Here is an 11,955-nt window from a genome sequence, read left to right as displayed (position 1 = left end):
GGCACCAGAGCTCCAGGGATCTGCTTACTTTCTGGAGCTCAGAACTGGAATACATCAGCCTACTCAGATGGACATGCCCCCTGGGCTGGCCAGTAGCTTCTCATGAAAGGAATCACCCAATTAATGAGCACACCAGGAAGCTGCCTGCAGGCTAGCGTCAGACCCTGGGGTTGACTAGAAACTAGAAGCTAGTTGCTTCTCCAGGCTCTGGGGACTTCGGATGATTCCCTATATTTTTTTCCTTTACCACTAGCAGCTTACCCCAAGTCCCATGCTTCTTAAAGTTGCATCATACGCAGAGCACTCGGGTTTCTCTCTTTCTTTATTATTCCTGTTTTCTTCTTTTCTTCCCCCCACCTCTCTCTTTTTATTTATTTTTTTGCTGCTTAAGAAAGCAATTTCTTCTAATTATCAAAACAGTCAAACAAAATAGCAATATACAAATAAGAAAGCATAAATTCTCATAATCTAATATTCCTGAGATAACCAGCTTTAGCAGTTGGGTATACACCCTTCTAGATCTTTCTCTAAGTGTGTACAAAACACTTTCGATGGGCCATGCTGTTTGTTTCTCTACACCTTACTCACGCTGTATGTCCCTGCTTCCTGGAATGCCCTTCCTTCTCTTTGGCTAGTCTTAACTTCTGTACATTTTTCTGAACTCAGCCCATTTTCTCCTGTTATCCCTTGACCTGGGGTAGGTATCCTTCCCTGGGGTCTCTAATCCCCTACAGAGTTTTATCATAGTACCTCACATATAATTAATTTATTTGTTTATGTTTCTGTCTCCTCCACAAGAATATGTTAGTGACCAAGACGGGAGGGCCAGGGCAGACCCCAGCTTTACTAGAAGCCCCTTTCCTCTGGTTCTGTGGACTGACCCTCCTCACTTAGCATCCCAATGCCTAGCACACAGCCTGGCACAGCTTGACACTCAAGAAGCAGTTGTTGAATGAGTGATGAATAAGTAAATGAATGAGCAAATCTGGGTTCCAGCTGTTGTCCCCACAAGGAAACATTGATATGCAGGTGGAGAGCTCAGAACAGAAAACTTGCATGCTGCCTGGTCCCATAACTTACAGTAGTGTAACCTTGGGGCAGGATGTTGTGAGGTTTAGAGTTTGTGAAGTGAGGTTCCCTCCCATCTTTCACCATCCTCAAATCCTCATTCCACTTAGAGATCAAATGATCTTCTTCCCTCAAACCCAAAGAGATACAAGGAGGTCAGGTCTCTGATAGAGCTTGTCATGATTGGATACACAGGGACAAAGTTCCACAGGTACTAGTTGTGTGACCTTAGCCTCCTTCTCCAACAGTAAATTAGAATGCTACTAATAATACCTGCCTACCTGCCTCACAGGTTTGGTGAAAAGACTATGAAATGCAAATGTTAGAGTGCTTTGTCAATTCTATAGCCCATTATCCTGTCCCCCTCCCAGATCAGGAACCTAAGAAACCTGGATTTTAGCTCTGGCTCCTGTGATAACTTTGGGCAGGTCATTTTCTGTGTATGAGCCTCAGTTTTCTTAACTGTAAAATGGAGTTGGGAGAAGGACACAAGATTAGATGGTCTCCAAGCTTCTTTCAATTTCTGACACTCTAAGAACTCTTAAAAAATAAAATATAGAACGAAATGCTCAATCCTTTGTACTGCCATTTTGATGTGAGCACAAGAGGGTTTTGCACTAACAGGGAGGGTCTCTCACTCACATCAAACTAACACCTGAGTGACTCCTGGTGACCCCATAGAATAGAGGAGAACTGCCCCATAAGCTGTATAATCTTTTTATTTATTAATTAAACTTTTTGTTGTGAATTGAGTGAAGGTTTACAGAGCAAATCATCAGTTTTACGTTCAGCAAATCAATCATACAGCTCGTTAATTTCAGTGATTGCTGTCCCTTCAATGCAAGGTCATTTATCCCACTTCCTCCCTGTGTTTCTTAATTTCCAGTCCTCCTTCTTTCCCACCCCTTCTGAACTTTGTCTGTGGCTGAATGCTGCCTTTTTGATCTCAAGTGTTTGAACATTATATGATGTGTGTACCTCACTATTGTTGCCCTCCTCCCTCCCCAGGTACCTATCTATGGTTGTTGTTGTGAAGTGCCGTTGAGTCAGTTCCAACCCATAGAGACCCTGCATAGGGTTTCCAAGGAGCAGCTGATGAGCTTGAACCATCGACGTTGCAGTTCAAACGACTTTGCAGTCTGACGCACTAGCCCACAGCGCCACACCAGGACTCCTATCTATTACTTTGCTGAAAACTGAGCCATGGAGGTGAGCTCAGTTCCAGACCTGAAGGGTGACCAAAGACCATGGTCTTGGGGTTCCATCCGTTTCTATTTGACCAGTACGTTTGGTTTTTTTTTTTTTTTTTTTTTTTTATGATTTTGAGTATTGTTTCACGTTTTCTCTGACTCTATCCAGCCAGAAACTTCTAATGAGATCTCTTTCAGAACAGTTAGTAGTGGTAGCCAGGCACCATCTAGTTCTTCTGGTCTCAGGGTCATGGAGACTGATATTCATGTGTTCCATTAGTCCATTAGACTAATTGTTTCCAAGCATTTTCAATATTCATCATTCTTCTTTCCTCTGGACCAGGAAAGATCAATAGTTATAGCTTAGATAGCCATGCATGTGTTTTTAAGATCCCAGTTGGTACTCACCAAAGTAGGATGTAGAACATTGTCTTTGTGGAGTATGTTATGCAAGGCTGTAATCTTTATGGAAGCAGATTGCCGCACCTTGTGCCCACCGAGTGACTGGTGGGTTCAAACTGCCAAAGCTTTACCACTAAGTGCTTAACCACTGTGCCATCAGGCTTCTTCTCTTCATACCCAAGCACCAGAATTGGAACCATGACTGCTATACTTGGCAGCTCACTAGCTGGGACAACCCTAGCCTTGCACTTCTGCATTGGGATACTATGACATCTGTTGCTGCAAAATCCTGAAAGAGCTTCCTAGTCCTCAGATAGGAATGGATTTGGGATGGTTTGTTATGTGTCTTTTATTGCATTTGACTTCTTTGGAAACTGATCATCTAAGGATGGGCTCAGACAGGTGAGTTCTAGATTTTGCTCTTGGGAATAGTAGATTGACTTGTGATCTTAACTTTGGGAGTGATGGGAAGGCTTGCTGTGGTCTGGAGTCTGCGAAAGACTCTCAAGGGTTGGGCTTGAGTTGGTTTTTGAAAGATACTTAGGATTTGAGTATGGGAAGGTCTTACAGGTAGGATTTGAGGGCAGAGTGTCTGAGGATGAGTGACAAGAGTGAGAAGACTGCTGGAGAGCAAGTATGTGGTATTTATTAAATAGAATATGCATTTGATTGCTTAAGTATGCCTTTCTCTGAGAGGATCAGACACCATTGCAGAGAAGAACAAAGTTGAGGACATTTTTATTTGGAAGTCACTTGCAAATAGGTGTCTAAACTAGGTAATGTATTACCAGTAGATGCCTCTTTTCTTTTATTTCTCTAAGCTGGCCTTGTGGTCAGAATACAGTAAATATTCAAAAGGAATCTTTTATACTTGGCCCTCCATGGGGTACATCTCATTTGAACTCTGGGAGGCAGGGCTCATTCATCTCACGTTATAGATGAAGAAACGGGCTGGGAAATGCCAGAAACTGGCCTCGGGTCTCACGCAGAGCCAGAATTCTTGCTGGGTCCATTCCCAATTCTGCTTGGGGTGCTCTGGGCTCCTCCAGGGTGGGAGTAGGTTAGCAGCAAACTTGAACAGAGGCTGATTGAATCTTGGGGGTCAGGTCAGCAGGACTGTGGTAGGGTCTTGAGACTGGACGGGCTGAAGGAACAATAAAAGCTGTTTGCAACTTATTTTCCATCTGGGAATCTGACGATGTTGAGGAGCCCAGAACCCTTACAGGGACTGAAATGATGCCTAAGACAGAGAGAGGCAGAGACTCAGAGACTCAGAGGGACAACTGGACAGACTGATAGGTCTCAGAGGAACAGCTTATATAGATGGAGGTTGGCCATTGCTCTGTTCTCCAGCCTTCATTCAGCTCTTGGATATCTTTGTTAGCAAACCAGCTAGACATTGCCTGCATTGTGCCCTGGGACTGAGTGAAACCTCTATTACTGCAGAAGCTGCCTGGTCATCCACACTCTCAGCTGACTTCCTGATGCCCTGGGTCCTGAGTTGAGGCATGGTGGGAGACGGGCTCACTTTCCTTCAGTGGTCAGATCCAAGGTCTTGCCTTACTTCACATCTTCCTCCTGTCTGACTTGGGCAGCCATATCAAAGTTTTGTAGGATCTGGTTGTCCACCTCTCATCAGAATCGTGGTCCCCTTGGACCATCCACATCCTCTGGGAGATTGCTAAAAATAAACTGATGGGACCCACATCCTTAGAATCAGAAAATTTGGACCTGAGGCTCATGAGTCTGCATTTTAATAAGCTTTCCTGGGAGTTCTTGGGAACAAATGGTAAAGGCTGAGCGCCACTGCGTGAGACCATCACATCAGTCCCTTGCTGTGGAATGACTGGTCTCCTGAGATGCCAGGAAGGGGTCTAGTTTGGTGGTGGCAAGATAAGACTGGTTGAATGAGCAGTTTCAGAAATAGGCAAGAAGGCATTCACCTGGCTGGAGGCCCTTGAAGCAGAAAATTGCTTTCTCACCTCCCGTCCTCCACTCCCATGCCACCCCCACTTTCAGACTTCTTCACACAAGAGCTCTTTCCCATTGGCAGAATCAACCAGGAATGCTCTGGTTTGCACCCAAAGAGGAAATCTGAGGAAGTACTTGGAGATAGGCCAAGAGGAGAGCCACGGAAGTGATCAAAGTTATTTTTAGGATTACTTATTCTAGAAAAGGTGGAGGGGGGCACTTTATCACTATCCAAGAACTTGGATAGGCTTATTTATTAGATTCCTGACCAAACAATCAGAGATTAAATGACAGTTAAAAGGGCTGAGGTCAGATGAGAAGAAGAGACTTGTGAGATATTGGCAGGGTGAAGGAAGAAAGCTGTGGAAAGTCTATAAAGGTAATATTTGAGGACAGTTCATTCAGTTGTCCCTCAAATAAATTTTAGTGCCTACTGGGTACCTGGTAAGGAGCCCTGGTGGTGCTGTGGGTTAGGTATTGGGCTGCTAACCCCAAAGTTGGTGGTTCAAACTCACCAGCTGCTCCACAAGAGAAAACTGAGGCTGTCTGCTTTTGTGAAGATTTACAGCCTTGGAAACCCTATACAGGGTCACTGTGAGTCAGAACTGACTTGATAGCACTGGATGAAGGAGAGTTATGAGTGGTAATCAACTCAACACCAGTGAGTGAGCCTGGTACTTGCTCAGTATAGGGAAGAGGGTAGTGAACAGAAGGACACACGATCACTGTCCTCTTGAGTTAAAGGTCAAATGGAGAGTCCCTTCTACCTGAAAATACTTCCTTCTGGTGGAACAACCCTGTCCAGGGGAAGATGGCATGAAAATGTGTGGCTTTTGCCTTACACAGTCCAACATGGCTAAGATATCTGAGGGGATAGGGAGATGAGTCAGGGATCCTGGGTCGGGTAGGAGCAATACTGGGAAGGTGGAAATGCTCTTCTGTGTAGTTACTTTCATGCCTTTTCCCATCCTCCAACTGCCTCACTGCTTATGCAGGGAAACATTCCAGAAACTTGTCTGGCTGCTGACTTCCTAGCATACTGTCCCATTTCCATAGGAGCCATCTTCCATAGGACTGAAAGGCCTGTCTACCAAGATGAGCATCCCAGGTTGCCCCTAGAGCTTCAACTGTCCTGTTGGAGAACTTTCCTTCTCAAAACCAAGGACTCCAGCTGACTTGGCAGGCCTGTGATGAGGCACCCCACTCAGCCCTACTCCTTATTCTTGGACCCCTCTATTCTGTGTTGGGGTCCTCAATTCATTCAGGTGTTCCTGGGGAACCTGAAGGGTTAGGAAAGCAAGTCTGCTTCACTGTCCATCTCTTGGTACATCAGCCCGATGTAGGAGTTCTGGGGTGGTGCTCTGAGATAAAGCACTAGATCACAAGGTTGGTTTGAACCACAAGGTTGGCAGTTCAAACTCATCAGTTGCTCCTTGGAAACCCTATACAGGGTCGCTATGAGTAGGAACTGAATCGACAGCACTTAACTCAAACAACAGTGAGTCAAAACGATTGCTACTAGTGTTCTAAGTTCAAACATGCACAGCTTTACTCCAAACAAAACATGTGTTTAAACCTGACTCCAAGATCAGAGGCTGGCTGCAAACAAGTAGTTCTGTCAGTAATACACTTGTCTTAGGTGCCTTCAAAAAAAAAAAAAAGTCCAATCAATCAAACCGTGGTTTCTGAGGATATCTTCTAGAGTAGTTAAATAAATTCAAGGCACTTGGTCACTTGGTAGATTGTCTCAAAGGACACAGGACTTTCATGGGAGCTTATTAGGAAGAAGTCTAAGAAAATGGAAAACTGCATTGGTCAAAAAAGTTGCACCAAGGAAATTTTTCCATCACAACAATGCACCTGCTCAGTCTTTGAGGGTAACAAGGGCTGCCCCATATCATTGGGAAATTTTATATTATCCACTCTTTACCCCTGTTCTGGCCCCTTCAGACTTCTTTTTGTCTCTCAAACTCAAAGAACTTTTAAAATGTCAAAACTGCTGTTTTAATGTGGTGTGAATTGAAGAGTGCTGGATTCTTCAGGGAAGGGTTGTTGTTGTTAAGTGCTGTTGAGTCGTCACTGATTCGTAGTGATCCTGTATAGGGTTTCTGAGGAGTAACTGGTGGGTTTGAACCATTTACCTGGTGGTTTGCAGTCCATTGCTTATCTTAAAGTGCCACGCCAGGACTCAGGGAGGGGTTAGAGAGATGGAAACTCCCTCCTTCAGAACTATATGGACTTAAATGGAGGATATGTTGAGAAACAATAGCTTGACATATTTAATAAAGGTTTCTATTATTTTTGTAGCAATATGTTTTGACTTACCTTGTACAAAGGGTCTTCAAAAGTTTATAGAAAATAGAATAGAATGATAATGGAATTCTTCCATGAACTTTTGGAAGCCCTTATTTTATTTATTTCTTGAGGTTTCTGTAAGCTGGTACTGCCCAGGGAGTGAAAAAGACCAAGGAGAAATCTCTGTCCCTGACTAGTTGGGTGGCCTAAACACATATAGTGAAGCAATGAGAGAATGATTCAAGTCCAAAACCACAAGGAAATGGGAGTAGAAACCTGGGCATCCCAGGTTGCTGAGTCACCGGTAGTGTCTGGTAAGTTCCAGAATCTCTCTGGGTTCTCCCTCCGCAAAATGGGCAAGACCCTCCCTGTACTTCCCCCAATGAAGGCATAGGTGATTAAGGGCCTGACGGGAGCAGTGGGTTGTGTTATCTGCTGGGAACAGTGCTAAATATCTTATATAATTATCTTACTTAGGCTTCTCAGAATCCTGTGAGATAGACACTGTTATTATTTCTACTTTATAGAGGAGGAAACTGAGGTAGAGAGAAATTGAGTAATTTGTCCAGTAAGTGTTTGGATTCAGCCCAGCCTGTTTGACTTGAGTTTAAACTTACTACCCATAATCATGGAGTCCTGGTGTGGCACTGTGGGTTAAGGCACAGGACTGCAAAGTTGGTTTGAATGGCAAGGATGGCAGTCTAAGGTCATGAGCTGCTCCTCGGAAATGCTATACAGGGTTGTTATGGGTCAGAACCGACTTGACGGCACTTAATAATAATAAGAACAACAACCCATAATTATAACCATAATCATAAAAAGGAGGTTGGAGAATGGGGAGCCTCTCAAGTTTTTAAGTCACTCTCTGAAGTTCCCAGATCCAGAGACACCTACCGCTATGATTTTTGTAGCAATGTGTTTTGATTGATTCTTTTACAAAGGGACTTCAAAAGTTCATGGAAAATGGAATTAGTAGATAATGGAATGATCCTCCCTCCCACCCAGTGCCTGTTACCACATAGCAGCTATGTGAGTGCTGAGACTCCACACGCTGGCCCCAAGAACTCGGTTTCCTCTTGCCAGGAGGTCCCCTTACCTGAGCCACAGTCCTTCACATAATGGCTCATGAATCAACTCTACACAGATCTTTACCATTTTCAGAACATTCTCTCACTGTACCTTCCCAGTGTTAATCTTCCCATTTGCCAGATGAGAAAGCTGAGGCTCAGGCTGGTTCAGAGACTTACTCAGGGTCACATGGTTGGTAGGTGCTCAGTCCAGTACTCTTTTCATTAAACGGAGACCCCCATACGATTCAACACCACTTTAGTCACAATTATGAGGACTCAAAGATGGGGCATAGCCCACATATACTGAGTTCATTCATTAGCTCATTCATTTATTCACCCATATTTATCTGTCCTGTTTTAGGAGTTTGGCTAGAAATTGTGAACACAGCAATGAACTGTCCTCAGGTGCTCAGATGCTGGGTGGTGGAGGGGCAGGGTAGCAGCTAGAGTACCATGTGCAAGTACTGAGGAAGGACACCTACACTTGGGAAGCAGGGACAGCTTCTTGGAGGAGGTGATTAAGTGAAGTCTAAGTAGAAACCATTAACCACCTGGGATATGCTGATAAAATGGGAGTAGAAATGAAATAGAAGTGAAGAGGACTTAAGAATGTTTCCTGATGAAGATCAAAGACCACAGCCTTCAATATGGGTTGTACCTCAGTGTAAAGAAAACAAAAAACCTCATCATTGGACCAGTAAATAACATCATGATAAATGAAGAAAAGATTGAAGGTGTCAAAGACTTCATTTTGCTTGCATCTACAATCAGCACTGTGAAAGCAGCAGTCAAGAAATTAAATGATAAATTGCATTAGGCAAATCTGCTGTTCAAGACCTCTTTAAAGTGTTCAAGGGCAAAGATATCCATTTGACCCATTTGACTTGCCTGACCCAAGTCGTGATGTTTTCAATCTCCTCATATGCATGTGAAAGTGGGACACTGAATAAGGAAGACTGTAGAAGAATTGATGCATTTGAGTTATGGTTCTGAAGGAGAATATCAAAAGTACCATGGACTGCTAGAAGAATCAACTAATTTGTATTGAAAGTAGTGCAGCTAGAATGCTCTTTAGAAGCCAGGATAGCAAGACTTCATCTTTAATACTTAGTACATATTATTAGGAGGGACCAGTCCCTGAAGAAGAACATCATGCTTGGTAAAGTGGAGGGTCAGTGAAAAAGAGAAAGACCCCAATGAGATGAATTGGTACAGCGGCAGCAGCAATGGGCTCAAACATAATAACAATTGTGAGGATGGCACAGGACTGGGCAGTGTTTGGTTCTGTTGTGCATAGGGTCACTACGAATCAAAACTGATTTGATGGCACCTAACACAACAACAAATGGAGACCAGAAGAATGAAAAAAATCAAATTCATATGTGTCTACTCTATGTGTGTTGAGTAGAACTGTGTTCTACCGGATTTTCACTAGTGATGGGATCAACAGGCCTCTGAGTGGACTTGAGCTTCCAACTTTTTGGTTAGCTGTTGAGAATGTTAATCATTTGTACAACCCAGGGATTTCTGAATGAAACTGTTGTTAAGTGCTGCTGAGTCGGTTCTGACTCATAGCTACCCTGTATAGGAGCAGCTGGTACGTTTAAACCACTGATCTTTCGCTGAGCAGTCTAGTGTTGGGAAGTGGGAGGGAGGAATGACCAAGACAGAGGAAACAGCATTTGTTAAGTCCTGATGGCAAAGGGATCCATGGTGTACCTGGTGCTGGCTTTAGCTTCACTCTAGGCTTCCTCTCCCCTTTCCTTCTATCTCTGTAATACCCCACCCTGTTCCCCTGTCCTCTCTGGGTATGGGTACCATTGCATCCATGCTCTGCTGCCCACTCCCTTGGCACAGGGATGCCTGGTATGAATGTTGATTCTTTCCCTCAGGGGGTAACTGGAGAAGAAGCGGCAGGTGAGGAGGCAGGTACAGTAGCAAAGAACATCTTGGCACTGGCTTTTTCCTGTAGACCTGCAAAAGGCCTTTGTCTCGACTACCTGTAATGGGTTTCAGGAGAGAGCTTCAATATTTACTGCAAACAGAGACACAAAGGATGTGGAGGACTATTGTGGACTCTCCAAAGAGGAGCTAATCCTCTGGTGAGCTGCTGGCCAGAAGGGGTTCAAGTGCTGGGCGGTAGCTGGGGGCATTGCCATTCATGAGCAATTGTGGGGGATAATAGCACCCTCTGAGAGAGACACAGGTGGAAGGAGGTGGCTGACAGGTACTCCCCTAAAGCGTGAAGCGGATGGCAGGCAGCACCTGTCATGAAAGCTCAGGGGCACCCCATCCTGCCTCAGGCCTCATGTTGGGAATCCTCAGCTCACTGTAGACAACTTAACTGCCTGGTCAGCTGTCCTTTACTCAGGGGTCACTTGAGTCTGGGAGGAGGGGTCAGCCAGGGCTCTTGGGCCTCTCTTTCTTTCTCTCCCTTCTACTCTCTTGCTTGGCCTCTTTTCAGTTCACTGCACACAGACAAGTCATTTCTTGGCTCCAGGGGGCCAAGGAAAGAGAAATAGGCTATATTTGCATATGATTAGCATAAAGTGACTGCATTTGCATGAATCTATTTTCAACTCCTCCCTCATCTTAGCTTGCCCCATCATCTCTAAATACTGGGCATGAATGTCCTGTCCAATCCCAGAACAAGGGAAGTCAGGGGTGGAGGGATGTAAGGAGGGTTTCACTTGGCTCTATTCCCACTCCCAAGGATGTCTTGTGTCTGAACTAGAGGGAAGCAGAGCCAAAGGAAGAAATCTGCAATCCCAGAAGTGGGAGAGGCTGGAGAACTCAAATCTTCAAGCTTTGCATTAGCACACGAGGTTCTGCCAGGATGTCCTCACCTTCAGACACTTCCAGGGGTGCAAAATAGCAGTGTTGGAAATGAAGAGGAAGAATGTGGCTATATATTGATTTATATTATTATTTGCATAATTATATGTAATGTGTATGGATGGGATTACTCAGTGTTCCTGAAAGTTTCTAATTCAATCTTTTTTACTTCTTAAAAATTCCTTTTTCTTGTTTGGGTTTTAAGTTTGAATTTCCTTTTGCTGCGTGTTAAATTGCTAAGCTGCAGACGTACATCCTCCCCAGGAGGGAGAGGAGACTGGTAGAACCACATGAGATCATGGGAAGGAAAAGGGGACAGCATGGACATCTCCCCTCCAACTCCTGCCATCTCCCAACCCCAGTACACCCCAAGGCTCTTAAAGCTTCTCTTTCCAGTAACTCTGTGGGATTTCATTTCCACTCACAAATTCATGGATGCAGAGATGAGGCTAGGTTTGTCTGTTCCCCATTAAGCCGACAGAATCCACTGAGTAAGAACCCAGAGAGTCTGAATTCCAGGTCACGTTTTAGCAGAGACGGAGCTACATTTAGAAATCAAGAGTTTTGCTCCAGAGAAGGATCTGGTCTTAAGAAAACTCTAACTCAACTGCTATGGAGTACATTCTGACTCAGAGCGACCCTATAGGATTGAGTAGGCTGCTCCTTAGGGTTTCTGAGACTGCAGATCTTTATGGCAGCACGCAACCTCATTGTTCTCCTTCGGAGTGTCTGGAGGGTTTGAACTGTCAACCTTGTGGTTAGGAGCCAGTGCTTAATCCATGGCACCACCAGAGTTCAAGAAGGCTAAACAGATACCCTCCCCTAACAGAAGCAATCCTCTCCACCCATGGAGCTCTGGTAGTGTAGTGGTTATGAACCTCAAGGTTGGCAGTTCGAAACTACCAGCTGTACCGTGGGAGAAAGATGAGGCTTTCTGCACCCGTAAAGATTTACAACCTCGGAAACTCTGTGCAGGGTCTCTATGAGTCAGAACTGACTCCACGGCACATAACAGCAACAACCGAGGAAAGAAGCTCTGGGAGCATAGCGGTTACAAGTTGGTCTGTTAACTTCAAGGTCAGCAGTGTGAAACTACCAGCCATTCCGCAGGAGAAAGATGAGGC

The sequence above is a fragment of the Chrysochloris asiatica genome, unplaced genomic scaffold (genome assembly GCF_000296735.1).
Source record: "Chrysochloris asiatica unplaced genomic scaffold, ChrAsi1.0 scaffold00009, whole genome shotgun sequence".
Classification (NCBI taxonomy): Eukaryota; Metazoa; Chordata; class Mammalia; order Afrosoricida; family Chrysochloridae; genus Chrysochloris; species Chrysochloris asiatica.
The sequence above is the reverse complement of the archived record's forward strand: the minus strand, read 5'-3'. Positions refer to the sequence as shown.